General features: G+C 36.3%; 1 pseudogene; it reads left to right on the top strand.

The window, feature by feature from the left end:
• The first annotated feature begins 2,079 nt into the window (after positions 1-2,079).
• LOC121247799 lies at positions 2,080-4,731 on the top strand (annotated as a pseudogene).
• Positions 4,732-17,103: the final 12,372 nt, after the last annotated feature.

Genomic DNA, 17,103 nt, shown 5'->3' with positions numbered 1-17,103 from the left:
AATTAATGAGCGAACCGTTCGACTATGCATCTGTCATCATATATATCTCCTCCGTGAGTAATACTACTCGAAAAAGCAAGACGTACGAAAAAAGGTTTTATTTAATGAGATTATTATTTTAAATTTTTATTTATAAGACACTATGAATAATCATCTAGAAAAGAATTTTTTAAACATAATTTAATTTAAAAGATAAATTTTAAAATTTTAATCTTTTAAATCAAATCTTATTACTTATGTGATGTAGATGATATATTTTACGCATCAATTTAAAATTAAAATAATTTTATTTTTTTAAAAGACTTGAGTAAAATGCAAATCATTTTCCCTTATCCAAACCCATTCTGCAGGTCCTTTTGCTGGGAAAGGGAAAGGAATCCAGATAACGGCTTTTGCGCCCACTAAAGATCATCCAAAATGCTTTCTTGCAATTGCTGCGAAGGCGGAGTGAGGAATTCTTTTGTTATGGGCTGGAGGAGATCATCCATTCCTCTGGGTTAGGCCTGACTGAGATATTAAATCCCATCCTGGCCCGAGTTGAATTCCTCCAGTGCGCCCAAGAACCCTTAACACAACTAGCCCACGAGCCGTACAAGATCCACCAGCCCATAAGACCTTGAGCCAACAGGGCCGTGTCGACGTGGGTAGGGAAGACCCACCAACTTTGACGCCTTTCCGCAAGAACACCTCACATTTAAGGGCCATATCCGTCAAACTAACGGGGATCGCATACACTACCCTTGCCTCTGACAGAGTGTGCGAGAAATAACCGCTCCCTACCTGCAGTCAAAGCATGACCCAGGATGCCACACCGCATTAAAGATTATGACCTGGCACCTGTACTCGAGACATTGACCCCTGACGCGAGAAACAGGTTGTCCCCCACGATATCTAATATAAAAGATCTAATATAAAAGCCGGACACTAGGTAACAAGGCTCTTTAATTCTTTGAAGAATAAGAAGAAAACACTAACTTTGACATCGAAGGTTTCCTGGAACAATCCTGAGCCTATCATTTCCTCTGTGTTGCGGGTGACTGAACTCAGTATCCAGTGTGCAAAACACGTCATCAACAAGGGCTAATTACTCTTGTTATATGTATGTATATATATATATATATATATATAATGTTTTTCATATAGTATTACTCTTGCACAACATATGACTGTATTTAATAATTACTCTTTTTTGTAAGAAGCTAACTAATTGGAATGTCCTATGCAACGAAAAATATTATATATATATATATATATATAACAAGAGTAATGCTACATTATATATATAAAGCAAGAGTAATTAACCCCTAACAAAAAATTCCTCACTTCGCCTCCTTAGCAATTACGAGAGAGCATTTTGGATTGAGTAATGTTAGATATAGTTATGAGTTGTATTAGTGTCGTGCATTCCTTTTAAAAAAAGAATGTGGTCCACCGTTAAAAAATTAATTTTTTTCATGTAAGTCTCATATTTAATCACTTTTTTCAAACAATGTACTTTAAATATTTTTATTGCGATAGAGAAATGTATTAGCCATAAAAAGATTCCATAAAAATAAATTCACAAACTAATACGGTTCGATATAATACGTTAAATTGTAAAACTACTTTGATTATAAAATAAATTTAAATTATGAAATTATGTCAATTTATAGATTTACTTTATAGAATATACTTGTGACTGCAACACTTTTCATTAAAATACTACATTTTAGCCAATATAAATCACATATTAATATTATATCTCCACCACTGAATGATTGAGGCTCTAGTAAGGTATCTAGGGGAAAAATCTTGAGAGAGAGAGAGAGAGAGAGATGTTAAGGTCCCTTTTTGTGTTGGGCTGTATGGTAATGAATCTTGTAAATGTTAGGGGATGGGACATTTTCTATTTAATATATTTGTCCTGAGATTCTTCGGTTCCAAACGATCACAGAGAACAAAAAAGACATTTGTTCTTTGTTCTTTTTTCCCATAAGTCTGTAAGCCCACATAATGGAGATACGAAATATCCTCTTATCCTATGTTTCCCCTACAAGTCGTCTATCTAACACCAACTCCCTGAAAAAGCCACTGGCCACAAGTTGTGCACCAAGGATGAAGAACCTATCCTTGCCGGAAACTGTCACTTCCCCTGCAAAACCATCTCAGTTCGTGGCCGAATGCTGGTTCGACGATGCATGTATCCTTGACATGGACTACTTTGTCAAAACCCTCTCCGGCATCAAGGCCAAGGGTGTTCGGCACGACCTCATCGGTTCCATAATCACCCATTACGCCTCCTAATGGCTACCTGACCTGTCTGGCGGGGACGTCACCCAAAAGGGCCAAACAAATTACTTGGAAGAATCTCCGGGAAGCGTCACGGCCTCATGGATGAAGAAAAGGTTCTTCGTGGAAACCATAGTAGGAGTTCTTCCTCCTGAAAAGGACTCCATCCCATGCAACTTCCTACTTCGCCTTCTCCGGACCGCCAACATGGTTGGGGTCGAGCCCACATATATAGCCCAGCTTGAGAAACGCATTTCATGGCAGCTTGACCATGCTTCACTGAAAGAGCTAATGATACCATGGTTCAGCCATACTTGTGGGACTTTGCTGGATGTGGAGCTCGTTATTAGGCTGGTGAAGAGGTTTGTGAATTTGGATGAAACTACTAAGACGGGGGCTTCTTTGATTAAGGTAGCAAAGCTCGTTATCTCGCTGAGGCCGCCCTTGATTTAAATATGAGCTTGTCGGAGTTGGTTGCGCTTGCAGGAGCTCTCCCTGGCCATGTTCGTGCCTCAGATGATGGGTTATACCGAGCCATTGATACTTATCTCAAAGTAGGTTGCATTTTATGATTCATTTTGATTTTCAGTTTTTTTTAAGATCCCTTTGGTAGATTAAGTATATAGTTTTCTCGTTAATTTAGTTTCGGATTACTTTTTTTGGGTTCAGAAATGAACAATTTAATTTCAGATTATAATTTATAAGAGTACTACCTAATCCAGCTAGTATGATTCTCTGGTAAGAAAAGATACACAGTAAGAAATATTTATACCAAAAAAAAAAAAGTTAAAAAAAGAATACAAGAACCTCATTTGGGATTTATTAAAGTTACCAGCATGAGATTCTTCATCTGAGGATGCCTGAAAGTTGGTTAGGTGGCCAGGGTTCTTGCAGGGCACACAGAAACTTAATTGACATCAATCCCCATTATCTCGATCGATTAGTGATTAAAGTAGCCTAGATTTTTCTAAATTTGGCTTTTGCATTGTCCTGATCTCATGGAGCATGTGAAAGCTGGTCATGTAAGGTGTGGGATTGGATTGGAGATTACTCCCACGAAAGGCAAACTGACAATGATCAATTTGTTTAGAATGTGCTTTACAACATCTCCCTGTTCCCATCTTAGAATTAATACAATTTGCCCCTTATCTTAAAAGGAATCTATTCCCTTCCCAACGCAACCCATGCTTGTGCAACCGTCATGAAAAGGAAAATGGAAATGGAAAAGAAAACGGGTGTCTTATTCAGCAAAAAAGTGATAAAAGTATTAAAGAGTAAATTCACAAAGTGATGTGACTTAATGCAATACGTCAAATTGTAAATTTACTTTTATTGTAAAATAGATCTAACGAATCACATGAAACCACATCACTTTATAAGTTTACTTTTATATAATTTCTTTGTCTGGAACACTTCTCTTTACATAAATCATTTTGGAAAAAAAATGAATAGATGATCTAGTTAATTAGAATGTTTTTGTGCCCAGGAGTTTAGTAACATATAGTTTGTGATATGCATATGTCATTGCTTCGTTCATGCCTATGCATTGTGGAATCCTAACTGAATATATAGCTTGTTTGCTAGTAGGCACATCCCGCGACATCAAAGGAAGAGAGAAAGAGTCTCTGCAGACTAATTGATAGTCTGCTTCGTTTGGAACATGAACTACTCTCAACTCATCTCAACTCATCATTATAACTTTTTTAAATCCCAACACAAAATATAATAAACAATTCAACTTTTTCAAATTCTAAAATAATAATAATATTATAAAATAATATTCTAACAATATTTTATTATCTCAACTCAACTCAACTCAACTCACTTCAACATCCAAACTCACCTTAAAAATGTCACAGGAAGCATCTCTCCACGCTGCCCAAAACGAACGCTTGCCCGTCCAAGTTGTTATCCAAGTACTCTTCTCTGAGCAAAACAAGCTCAGTCGCCATATTGATTGGAGTGGCTCCTTCAGTACTAGGACCTGGAGCCCGAACCCAGGGTTTGAACCTCCGACTCGGTGCTATTCAAAGCTTGAAATGACAACTCAACAAATAGAGATAAGGAGGTTGAAGGAAGATGTTTTTTGGCTTCAAAGACAGTTTGAGTTCATGCAAGCACAAATTGAGAGACTTACGAAGAAGAAGAATGGGTTTTTCAAGTGGAAGAAGTTTGGAATGCCTTCACTCAAGAGTGTTAATGTAATTGAGAAAATCGAAGAGGTTGAAGAGGAGGCAGGGTTAGGGCTGGAAATGCCATTAATGGACATGAAAACCAAGTTGATGAGAGGTCAGACTGATCCTCCCAAGCGGAGGAAATCCATGTCTTGAACTTGAAGACGGGTTAGGAACCAACTAGCTTATGTTCTTGTATTGATCATGTAATTTGTTTGTTATGTCTACGGAAATACTTGGTCCAAAAAATGTTTTACATATTGATTGGTACCTCATATTAATTATTTTACATTAAAAATAATTTTATAATGTGGTACCATATCAAATTGCATTAGTTTGTAAGCTCTCTTTTTTATAATTTTTTAAGACCTAACACTTCTTGTTATGTTATTATTTAACGAGTACTTTTGGAAATATTGCACGGATTGAGCAAGATATATCTATGTAATTTCTGTTGCAACTTCAGAATAGGATAATAACATTTTAATGACAAGATTATCGAGCACTCTCAAGCATAGAGATGAGTGGAGGAAGAAAGGGGGCATGCCCCTTAGTCTCCTCTCCTATTAACAAAATGTTGGGAAAATATCTACTGGGATGAGGGTCGTTCGGGGAATCCTAAAATGTAAAGAGTGTTGGAAGAATTTCGAACACTGAATTAATTGTGATAAAACAAAGGAATAGTGTCTTCAGGGTGTTTGAACTCTATGGTACTGTTTAATAGAGCTATGGATCATGGAGTGGCCCTTCAAATTCAAAATAATGTAATCCTTGGAAGGAAAAATAAAATAGACCACAAGAACTTAGTTGCACACAAAACATCTTGAACCTAACACTGGTAAGTTTTCAAGTGTGTACTTGGTAGAGTGAGGAGGGAATACTATTGACCGAATCATATCTTGCACCAAATCAGGGATTACACCAGATCAAGGATTACTCATTTCTAGGCATACGTTACACAAGAATGTTTTCCTTATTTGTAAATTTCCTTACTTAGTTTCATTGTACATCTATATAATTTGTGTAAAGCACAATACAAAATATACTTTTTTTGAGTTATTCAAACACGTCTCCTTTTCTTTCTCAACATGGTATCAGGCTAGGTTGAGGTCTTGCAAAGTCATGACTGAATCCTCCAACCCAACCCTCCCTTCCCCTTACCTTCTTCACCCCTCAGATTCCCAAAGCTTAACGCTTGTCAATGGCCTTCTAACCGGCGACAACTACCCCAAATGGCAAAAAGCCATGACACGAGCTCTCAATGCCAAAAACAAGCTTAGCTTTGTCGATGACACTCTCAAACCCCCTGCCCCTAACACTCCCGAATACACCCAATGGAACCAAACAAAGGACATGGTCCTTACTTGGATCCTTAATTCTATCAGTCCCTCTCTTGCCAATTCTCTTGAATACCATACCGACCCACGTGATGTTTGGGTTGATCTTTCATCCCCTTTTTGTCATGGAAATAATGCCCGAATTTATCAACTTAAACGGGCCCTTTCTTCCCTCAACCAAACAACCAATTCAGTCCATGATTACTACAACCAAATCAAACAAATCTGGGATGAACTTAGTCATCTCCAACAGAGCACTAACCTCCAAGCCTTCCAACAGCAAGCCGAAGATGAACGAGTGTTCCAGTTCCTCCTCGGTCTCAAAGATTCTTTCGCCTCCCTCCGCACTCAAATCTTAGCCATGGATCCCCTTCCACCCATAAGCAAAGTATTCTCCATTTTATTTCAGGAAGAGCAACAAAGGCTGCTCAACATTCGGCCCCCTTCATCGGACACCATGGCCATGGAAGTCCGAGCTAGTGGGAGCCCAAAAACCCCTTTCAAGTGCACGGCCTACGGTAAAGAAGGACATACCCGAGACCGATGTTGGACCCTAGTGGGTTATCCTCCTGGTCGTAACCCGAGATCCAAGACCCAGCCCTCTGTTCTCGGTCAGCCTCCATCAAGCATCAACCAACTTGCCGTTGCTCCATCGACCTCGAGTCCGGTACCTGGTTTGTCACCGGAGTTATACCAGAAGCTCCTCGACTTGCTCGTGCCATCCCCGTCTCCACTCGCGCCCTCCATAGTCAACTTCATTGGTAACATTTCTTCTCCTCAACTTTCTTTTCCCTTCAATTGGCACCTCCATTGGGTGGTAGACAGTGGCGCCAGCCACCATATCTGCCACCACAAGGAAGCTTTCACCGATCTCCATCCCTTAGCCACTCTCCATTCCATTCGGCTTCCCACGGGTCAGGATATCCCAGTCAAAGGTCTTGACACTTGTATCCTTTCTCCATCTCTTACTTTAACTCAAGTTTACTTTGTTCCTCTTTTAACCTTCAATTTATTATCTGTTCCCCAAATTGCCCTTCAAAATTCTTGCATTATTACATTCTCTTCTAATAAATGCTTATTTCAGGACCCACAGTCGATGAAGCTGATTGAAGCGGGTGAATTATGCAATGGGCTTTATGTGTACCGTCCTGAACCCCCTATGGTTTTCGCTGCTCAATCCACTGCTAATAAGACTTTATGGCATCAACATCTAGGTCATCCCTCCAGTTTTACTATCCCTAATGTGTTAGATTCCTCTTGTATTCTCTCTGATTGTGATGTTTGTGCTCGTTCAAAGCACACAAGATTACCCTTTCCAAAATTTGCTAATAAAAGCGTTTCTATTTTTAATCGGATTTTTTGTGATATTTGGGGTGGATATCATACTTCTTCCTTACGTGGAGCCCATTATTTTCTTACAATTGTTGATGATTTTTCTCGCACAACTTAGCTATATTTAATGCATTTTAAATCCGAAGCTTACACCCATTTAACACATTTTTTCTCCCTTGTCAAAAATCAATTTAACACCACCGTTAAAATTATTAGAACCGATAATGGTTAAGAATTTCTTTCTCATCAATTTCAATCATATCTTCGTGATCATGGCATTATTCATGAACGTTCCTGTGTTGAAACTCCTCAACAAAATGGTGTTGCGGAGTGTAAACACCGGCACCTTCTTAATGTTGCCCGCAGTCTCCGTTTTCAAGCACACTTACCCCTTCCTTTTTGGGGTGATTGTGTTCTCACTGCTGCATATCTCATTAATCGCACTCCCAGTCGCACTCTTCAAAATAAATCACCCTTTGAAGTTCTCTTCAACAAAACACCCAACTACGACCACCTTCGTGTGTTTGGATGTCTTTGTTATGCACAAACTCTTCGTGCTCACCGTGATAAATTCTCTCTTTGTGCTACTAAATGTGTCTTTCTCGGCTACCCCAGCACCCACAAAGCATACAAACTATACAATCTTGATACTTAGTCCATTTTCTATTCTCGTGACGTTACCTTCCATGACTAACAATTCCCTTTTCAAGATATTCCAGACATCTCCTTTTCTCCTTTCCCATCTCCCATCATTCCTCTTCCCGTCCCTGAACTCATTCTCCCTACTTCCCAAACACCTCTTAATCCTCCTCAATCTCCACCCTCTCCTTCACCTGTATCTCGTCCTCGCCGCCACACTACACGGCCTACCTATCTCAATGACTACATATGTCCCACCTTACATACAGAGCCCACGGCATTTTCATCTGCTTCCACGGCTTCTGGTACTGCTCATCCTTTATCTGCCTTTCTTTCGTATTCCCCTTTTTCTCCCTCTCATATTACTTATTTAAATGCTCTTATCTCTTGTATTGAACCCTCATGTTATTCTGATGCTATTCGCCGTCCTCATTGGCGCGAGGCGATGTCCGCTGAACTACAGGCACTACAAGATAACTCCACTTGGACTCTTGAGCATCTTCCACTTGGTAAGAAACCCATTGGATGTAAATGGGTTTTCAAAACCAAACTCAAAGCCGATGGATCCATTGAAAGGTATAAAGCTCGACTGGTTGCCAATGGCTACACTCAAGTTGAAGGTCTTGACTATCATGAGACTTTTGCTCTGGTTGCCAAAATGACCACCGTCCGCTACTTATTGGCAATCGCTGCTACAAAAAATTGGATCATTCATAAACTCGACGTCAACAATGCTTTTTTGCACTGCGATCTTGATGAAAAAGTCTACATGAACCCACCACCTGGTTTTTGCACTCAGGGGGAGACCTGTGTTTGTCGACTCAGAAAGTCCTTATATGGTCTCAAACAAGCCTCCAGCAACTGTTTTTTCAAACTAACCACTGTGCTTCTTGATGCAGGTTTTTGTCAATCTCAGGCCGATCACTCATTATTCACCCTTGTCACCCACACCAGCATCACTATTATTCTTGTGTATGGCGATGACATCTTAATTGTTGGCAATGCTATTTCCCAAATTGATTTTTTCAAGAACCTCCTCTCCACTCACTTCAAAACCAAGGATCTTGGCTCTCTCAAGTTCTTTCTTGGCCTAGAAGTTGCACGTTCTTCTGCAGGTATTTTTTTGAATCAGCAAAAATACACTCTTGATATACTTTCTGATAGTGGTCAACTTGGTGCCCGAACTGCCTCTTTCCCAATGGAACAACATTTGAAGCTTTCCACTGAAGATGGCTCTCTTCTTCCTGATCCTAGCATTTATCGTCGTCTGGTTGGTCGTCTCATTTACTTGACCATCACTCGACTTGACATTGTTTATGCCGTCAACATTCTCAGTCAGTTCATGCATGCCCCTCGTGTTCCTCATATGACTGCGGCTACGTGTGTTCTTCGTTATCTCAAAGGGAGTCCCGGCCAAGACATTTTTTTCTCTTCCTCCAGCACCACACAAGTCACAGCTTATATTGATTCTGATTGGGCCAACTGCCCCACCACACGTCGTTCCACCACATGTTACTTCATCTAGCTCGGTACCAGTCTAATCTCGTGGCGTACAAAAAAACAGACTACCGTTGCTCGTTCTTCCGCTGAAGCTGAATACCGCGCCATGACTGTCACCACCTGTGAGCTCACCTGGCTAAAGCAACTTCTCACTGATCTCGGCATCCCTCATCCCGAGCCATTCAACCTCTACTATGACAATCAATCAGCTCTTCACATTGCCCACAATGCAATGTTCCACGAACGTACTAAACACATTGAGATCGATTGCCACATCACTCGTGATAAAATTCGATCCGGTCTCCTCAAAGCAGTTCACACTTCTTCACATGAGCAAATTGCAGATGTCTTCATCACAGCTTTAGGCCATGATCTATTCCATCATTTCTCACGCAAATTGGGTATTACGAATCTCCATGCGCCAACTTGAGGGGGAGTATTGACAGAATCATATCTTGCACCAAATTAGGGATTACACCAAATTAGGGATTACGCATTTCTAGGCATACGTTACACAAGAATGTTTTCCTTATTTGTAAATTTCCTTACTTAGTTTCATTGTACATCTATATAATTTGTGTAAAGCACAATACAGAATATACATTTTTTGAGTTATTCAAACAAGTCTCCTTTTCTTTCTTAACAAATACTTAGCTGCTTTTCGGATCAGGATAAATGACATTGAAAATTTGAGGGTAGGTTCTGAATTGAACCTTTGTTCACTGTTCCTCAAGGTATTGTCATCTAATACCTTGCAGTGTAAAACTGTATCGCTGAGCTTTCAACGTAAACTAAATTTTGAAAGCCTGGGAGTCAAATGAACTAAAATGCCTTCCACTGATTAATTCATCAACAATGCTGCGTACAAGCGACTTTGTGGACGAAATGCGTACTCTGCTGCTGACGTGGCAGAAGTCTACAGTTGTTTAAAAAAAAAAGTGTGGAAAAGACGGGAGGAAAGAACCTGTACCCAGAGAGAGAGAACCTGCCAAAATTGCAGCAAGCAAGCTAGGGTGATTTCTTTTAATAAAGTAGAGCTTGGTTTTGAGCTGTGGAGTTGAAGTAAAGGCTATTTTTTTATAGCTTTTACATATGCATGCGGGTCTTCGATCTCTCCAGGTAATGTTTATTTTCTAGCTTCTAGGAGTGGAATAGCCAAGGTCATGAAGGTTAGCAGCCATGGCGGTAGAATGGTTAAGAAGAGTAGTAAGGAGGATCTGGTTTGAAAGTATTTCATTGGTAGAAATGACAACTGATTCGAGGAGAACAAAACCCAGTTTCCCAGATCCTCTCCACAACTAGCAGAATTTTTTTTTTTCGTTTCAATTTGTGATGAATCTGATGCAAAATACCCTCATTTTTCTCATAATTTTTTGGTCTAGTATTTTGATGGTAATTATTCTTGATTCATGGAGAAAAACTGGGTGCATTTTGGAATTTAAGCTCTTAAGTTTCAAATCCCGCCCAGCACCCGAAAACGCCATTTTCTCTTCGACATAAGCATTCAGTTTGAGTTTTACCGTACACGCCAGGTGGATTCGTGCACCAAAGGGTACACAAAATCGACTGCCATAGAATTTTCCTCTTTTTGATAAAAAAGAGTTCTTTTACATACAATCGTTTGTACGAGTCTGGGTGCAGTCGATTGCCACGTCAAAGTTAAAAAGACAAAAACAAAAAACGAAAGAAAAGAAACCCATCAAGCACATTTTTTTTCAAACAAAAAATTGAAGAAGAACACGCACAGAGCCTTCATCCCAAGCCTTCGTCCAGAGCATTTTCTCCCAGACTTCGTTGCAAAAACAGAGGAAGAAATGAGTTTCTCTGTTAGATCGAAGAGGTATTTTTTTTCCTATTTTTCCGAGTTCTTCTCATTTTTTATGTTGATTTGTGAAATTGGATTTTCATGGTAGTGGATTTTTTTCATCATTTTTTTTTTCCTTCCTATAAGATTTCCACGGTAGTAGGTTTCTTTTATTTTTGGGGAACTGTAAATGGAATCATCTTCAACCGTAATTTTTTTCCTTCAAATGGGATTTCCATGGTAGTGGGTATTTTTGGTTTTTGAAAAACTGTAAATGCATCATTTATTTTCTTCTTATTAACAGTAATGCGAGAAAGCAAAATAAAAGAATGAAAATTAGAGATTATCAAGTCTTGTCTTTGGCATATGTGAGTTAAAACATGTATTTCTTGCTTCTAATTCCGCCTTGTGTTTCATAACTTGACCGCTCGGTTTCAGCATCTCAAATTAAATTAAACAAACCGTTTCATTAAAAATCCACGACTATGAGACGCTTGCATGAACAGACTCTATTTAGAGTTTTCCTATTCAAATAGTAATTTTAAGCGATAAATTTGAAGGACTAAGTATTATTTTTCTAAATTATAATAATCAATATTTTTTTCTTTGGTTTTTTATTTAACACAATGTCAATATTATTAACATAGTGATGGAAGATTGGGGATTAGAGATCCCGAACAACTCCTCAAATTAAGTTCCTTGAAGTCATTAAAAAATAAAGTCTTGAAAATAAAATCAACCGATATGATCTATTGAATTTTATGGTCCCTGCAATACTCCACAATTAGAGTGAAATACTCAAATCTAAAAATGCAAAAGCAAGTGGGTCGAACAACAGATAATTCCTTTAAATCTAGATTCAACATTGTGTATGTAAGAGCTAGCAATATAATGCATGCCAACATTGCAGTTATTGGAAACACGGCATATGCAAGCTCTTCGTTAAATAGAAAAAAGTATCATTTTAATAAGGATATTATTATAATTTTATAAAAATTTAAAAATAAAATTAACTAAACTTGTAATATAATCTTTAAATAGAGACTGTACGTAACATTAGTCATTTGAATATTGTTTTAATGGTTAAAAAATTGACTATATATATTTTTAATTATTAAAAATATTTAAGAAATAAATAAAAAAATTTACACTAACGGACGCGCAAGCACTGTCCTAATATTTATGGCACACCATTTGAAAAGAGTTTTTCTGCAAATCACTTCACTTCACATTCAATATTTATAACTTTTTTATATTTCTCGTATAATACGATTGTTTTTCATAAAATATAAAAATATAGGAGGATGATAAATAGTAGCTGATCATTAAAGTTTTTCATTTGAAAATAAGCAGTCTTTACACCGTTAGCTTCTTCCTCAAGGTAACAAAAAGATCGAAAATGATATATGTACCGTTGGGCTACCGCCGGTAGCTCTCGGTCTCAATTTTTTATTTTTTATTATTTAATGATTAAGTATGTATTTTTTTAATAATATTGTGAATTTTTTAAAAAAAATATTAAAAAATATTAAAAAATACATATATGAAAAAAAAAAAATCCTAAAACTAGCGGAGGCAGCCTCTCAGCGAGAGCGGTGGCTGTAGAGTCACTCTTTTTTTATTTCTTGATCAGATGTCCACATTCAAATTGAAGATGATGATCTAGCTAGCTAGGCACCGTAGGTCAAGATGGTACTTCATCATCACTTTGCTTTTAGGTACGTTTGGTTACTAAACACTTCTCAATTCATTTCAACTCAGCATTACAACTTTTTCAATTTCTAACACAAAATATAATAAATAATTCAACTTTTTCAAATCCTAAAATAATAATAATATTCAAAAATAATATTCTAACAATATTTTATCATCTCAACTCAACTCAACTCACTTTAACATCCAAACGCAACCTTAGAAAAGAAAAAAAAATGAATTGAATCCTATGGGAGAAGCAGATCAGAGAGGAGGAGGATGAGGATTTTAATTCCTCTCCTCTCAGAATATTCTTATTGGATTAGTTAAAAGTTAAATCTATTGAAAATTTAGTTATTAAATCATAAAATATGATCACATTGAAATAGTTAAATTTCAAATAATTAGAATTTAGCTACAGTCTTTTCTAAAATTATTTCTAAATTTGAAATGAATTATTTATTCATCAAATACATTTTATATTAATTATTTCTCTCTCCTTTTTATATCAATTATTTTTCTCTCCCTTTTTAAATGACAATTGAAAAAATATAATTCGAATATGATTACTAATTAATATATAATATTATAAATAGTAAAATATGATAAAATATAATAAATTCATAATTAAAAAAATAAAATATTTTTGAAATTATTAATTATTCATTAATTATTTTATTTTATTGTCATATAATGAAAAAATAATTATTCCAATGTGGAGACTTATGTGAATGAAATTGCTAAAAATTAAATTTATTTTACATTTATAAAAAATGTACTTTAACTTTAACTAATCCAATGAGAATACTTTTATCACACAAGGGAGTGGCATTAAGTTAATTCTTGGCATATATATTCACGTGGAAATTATGATGATCTAGGTCTTGATGGTGAAGCTGTTAAGCTATGTGGACGCGATGATGCTTGGAAAATATGCTGTTATGAAATTATGTTGTCCTAATTATTGCCTATGCTTATGATTGAATAAATAAACTCCTACCCGACTCAGTCATTATTCACTCGACCAGACCCGAAACCCGACCCGTTGGTGTGTAAAATCGGAATCGGCTTAACCCACACCCATTTTTGTTAATGGTCGGGTAATACCCAATACCCATTTTAAAGCCGGAAACGGCATCGTTTTTGGTATATGTATAATTTCATTTCTATCCTTTTCGTCGTCTTCGAGTCTCCAGGCTTCGCCACTCCAGCTCTACTCTCTCTCGCTCGATGCCCGACGGTCTCCTCTCTCGCATCTCAGACTCTCTGTCTTACCCTCTCTCGCATCTCACTCATTCTCTCTCTATATCCCTGTGCCCCAACTCCGTGGCTCTCTCAATCTCTCAGACTCAATCTCGAATCTCGCAACTTCAGACTCAGCCGATCTCTCAGCCACGTCTTCACTCTCAGTCGCATCTTCACTTTCTCAGGTAAGGATTATTTGAACTGTTAGGGTTAGGTTGGGTTTGGGTTTGGGTTTCGGCATTTCTTAATTTCTGCAACCTTAATGAATAAGAAACAAGATGATTTTTTTTGTTTTTTGTTTTTTGTTTTTGTGATTGGATACTTGGAAAACGAGGATTTCCCAGAACTTTAATGGACTTCAGAAAGTAGAAAACAAAGGAATATGGAAGGGTGTATATAAGATTTTTATTTGCCATCTACTACTAGATCTCAAACGCAAATGCAAATTTATGTGTTGTTTATTTGGATGGAGGTTTTGTACAAATCTGTGGACATTAGGTGGAATACTTGAAATGAGAAAGTTTTCAACAATATCGAAAGCATTGTGAGCCATTCAATTAATTCGCGGAGTTTCTTGAACTTGGTTTTTCATTAAAACTTTAATATCTTGACTTCTAGTGTCAGTGATATTTTGAATGTTGAATAATTTTTCTGATGAAAGCTATCTATAACATCCGAATAGATACAACAATCTAGAAATCTAAACAGAGAGTAAAGGTAGCTGACAAACAGAGAGTAAAGGTAGCTGACATAATCATTAAAATTGTTAGAATACTGTTATGAGCATACCTAGGAAACTCTGACTGCATTTAGTTGAGGTTGATGTAATACAAAATAAATAATGGTGGCACTGTACATTGAGACTCGTTTGTTTTAATTGAATTGAGATGAAAGTTAAAAGTTAAATAAATATTATAAGAATATATTTTTTTAATACTATTTTTATTTTGAGAGTTGAAAAAGTTGATTTGTTTATTTTATTTTATGTGAAAATTTGATAAAATTGTAATGATAAGATGAGATAAGATGAATTGAGATGAGTTATGAAAATAAACGAGACGTTTAGAACAGATACTACAACACATACTACTTTTTGCCAAGAGGAACTATGGTCAGAAAAAAATATATACTTCGTGACAAAAAGTTTGTTCTCACCAAATTGGTCCGTGGCAGCTAGGTAGCATTTAACTGGTAAAGTAAGTCTCTTTTTCTACTAAAAGTTTAATTTATGACAAAAAAATATTTTTCTCCACGACATTAATGACGGAGAAAACATACAAAATTTTGTGACAAATAGTACTAGACCTACCCTCCAATCATGAGAAATGAGTGAATTTTCCATGAAATTCAGTAGTGGATAATTGTTTTACCCATGACCATGTTTAGGAAAAATGCTTGCATTCCTTTTTTTTTCCCAAGAAAAATAGTCATGGCAATTATAAATTTTGTACATTTTTATCAAGAAAAATAGTCATGGCAAGAAAAATCTATATTTACCAGAAAAGGTTTACAATCAAAAGAGTATACAGACGATGTCCAGGCGAAAAAGTTTCTTTTTTATTTTGTTTTTGCAACAATAATACATTGAAATTGCACAGTACACCAACATAGAAATATCTACTCAAAGAATCTGATCCTTCAAAGTATCTCTTGGCAAGTCTCCCATCGTTCCAAATAGGTGAAAATAATAAAATTAAAAGTTTGCCTGAAAAATTACCAGAAAGTAAAAGTTGTCTTTTGACTAATATTTGTCAATTTGAGTTTAGTATTTGTTGTGCGATTTATTTTCGTTTTACTTGTTCTCTCTAATATGGCCCCTTATGAAACATATACGAATTATCTAATGGTTTCTTATTCAAAGTTCACTTGTTTTCTTCACTGTTTTAATATCCTATTGCATAAAATTATTATAATATAGGCTCTCTTCTATAATATCCTCTTGCATAAACTTTAAGATCCAAATGCGGAATTGTGAAGTCTTAATTCGGCATTGGAGTAGAGCAGTTGAGTTCTACTGTAAAAACAAACGAGATTTATTTGATTTTTTCTATAGTGACATGATAAAATCAAAAGTATGTCTGAGAAAACTATAAAATAAAAATTAACTCCTAGAGTTGCTTCAAGTGGTAAGAGTCTTGGTTTTGGTAGTATGCTCCCTATATGTTTGAGGTTCAAACCATGTGTACAAACAACTTTTCCGGCCATCGGATTTGGACAATTTTTCCTTGAATTACTCAAAGTGTACTTAGGTTAAACTTCTTGCCAAGGATCTATATATATTGCACAATTGTTTTCTTTTGATTTATCATCTCTAATGTATCTTTGTTATTTTGAGTTTATGATATGCAACACTTTTTTCTAGCTCACTTGTTTTTATAATTAGCTATATCTTAATATTTGTTAACTTAGTTAATCGCCAGTTAATCTTCATAGCCATTTTATTTGAACAATCCGACAATTATTCGAAATAGTACTTTTACCATGAGAAATCTAACAATGTCCTTTACTCTGCATTCTTCAACATTGATGCTAACTATGGTTCTATTGGTTCTCGTATGGTAATTCCGAAGTTTATGTAATTTGATAGTGTTGGAAATTCTTGTGTAGATGTCAGTCAATACGACTCATGTTTATTTCCATTCGAGATCCAACAAGTTGTCTGTAGTTGGAATTTTTGTTCATTTTTATCCGGAGTGATGTGTATAATCTTTCTATGGTTAACATTAATTTTTAACTTACTCAAGCAATATAATTTCCCTTTCTTTCTTTCTTTTTTTTTTTTGAACTTACTCAAGCAATATATATAATTTTTTTTTTAATCTCAAATTGCAGTTGAATCCTATGGAACCTAGTGCTGCCATGCCTTCATCTGAGTCTGAATGAATGCCCAATGTGATTCATTTGGATTACACTCAGCCTCCAACTTTGAATAACTCTCTCTCAACAACTAGTTCTCAAGCTCGCCCTCCTATCACAAGAAGACGGGATAGATTATATGTATGGCAACACTTTATGAGGACTGAGAATGTTGAGGATCCCAATGAGCCAAATAATAAAATATAGCAAATAATAACATACCTGATGAGAGATATTATTAAGATAAATTATTTTT

Source organism: Juglans microcarpa x Juglans regia, chromosome 1S (assembly GCF_004785595.1).
Source record: "Juglans microcarpa x Juglans regia isolate MS1-56 chromosome 1S, Jm3101_v1.0, whole genome shotgun sequence".
NCBI lineage: Eukaryota > Viridiplantae > Streptophyta > Magnoliopsida > Fagales > Juglandaceae > Juglans > Juglans microcarpa x Juglans regia.
Note: the sequence above shows the minus strand (reverse complement) of the source record. Positions and strands in the feature narration are given on the sequence as shown.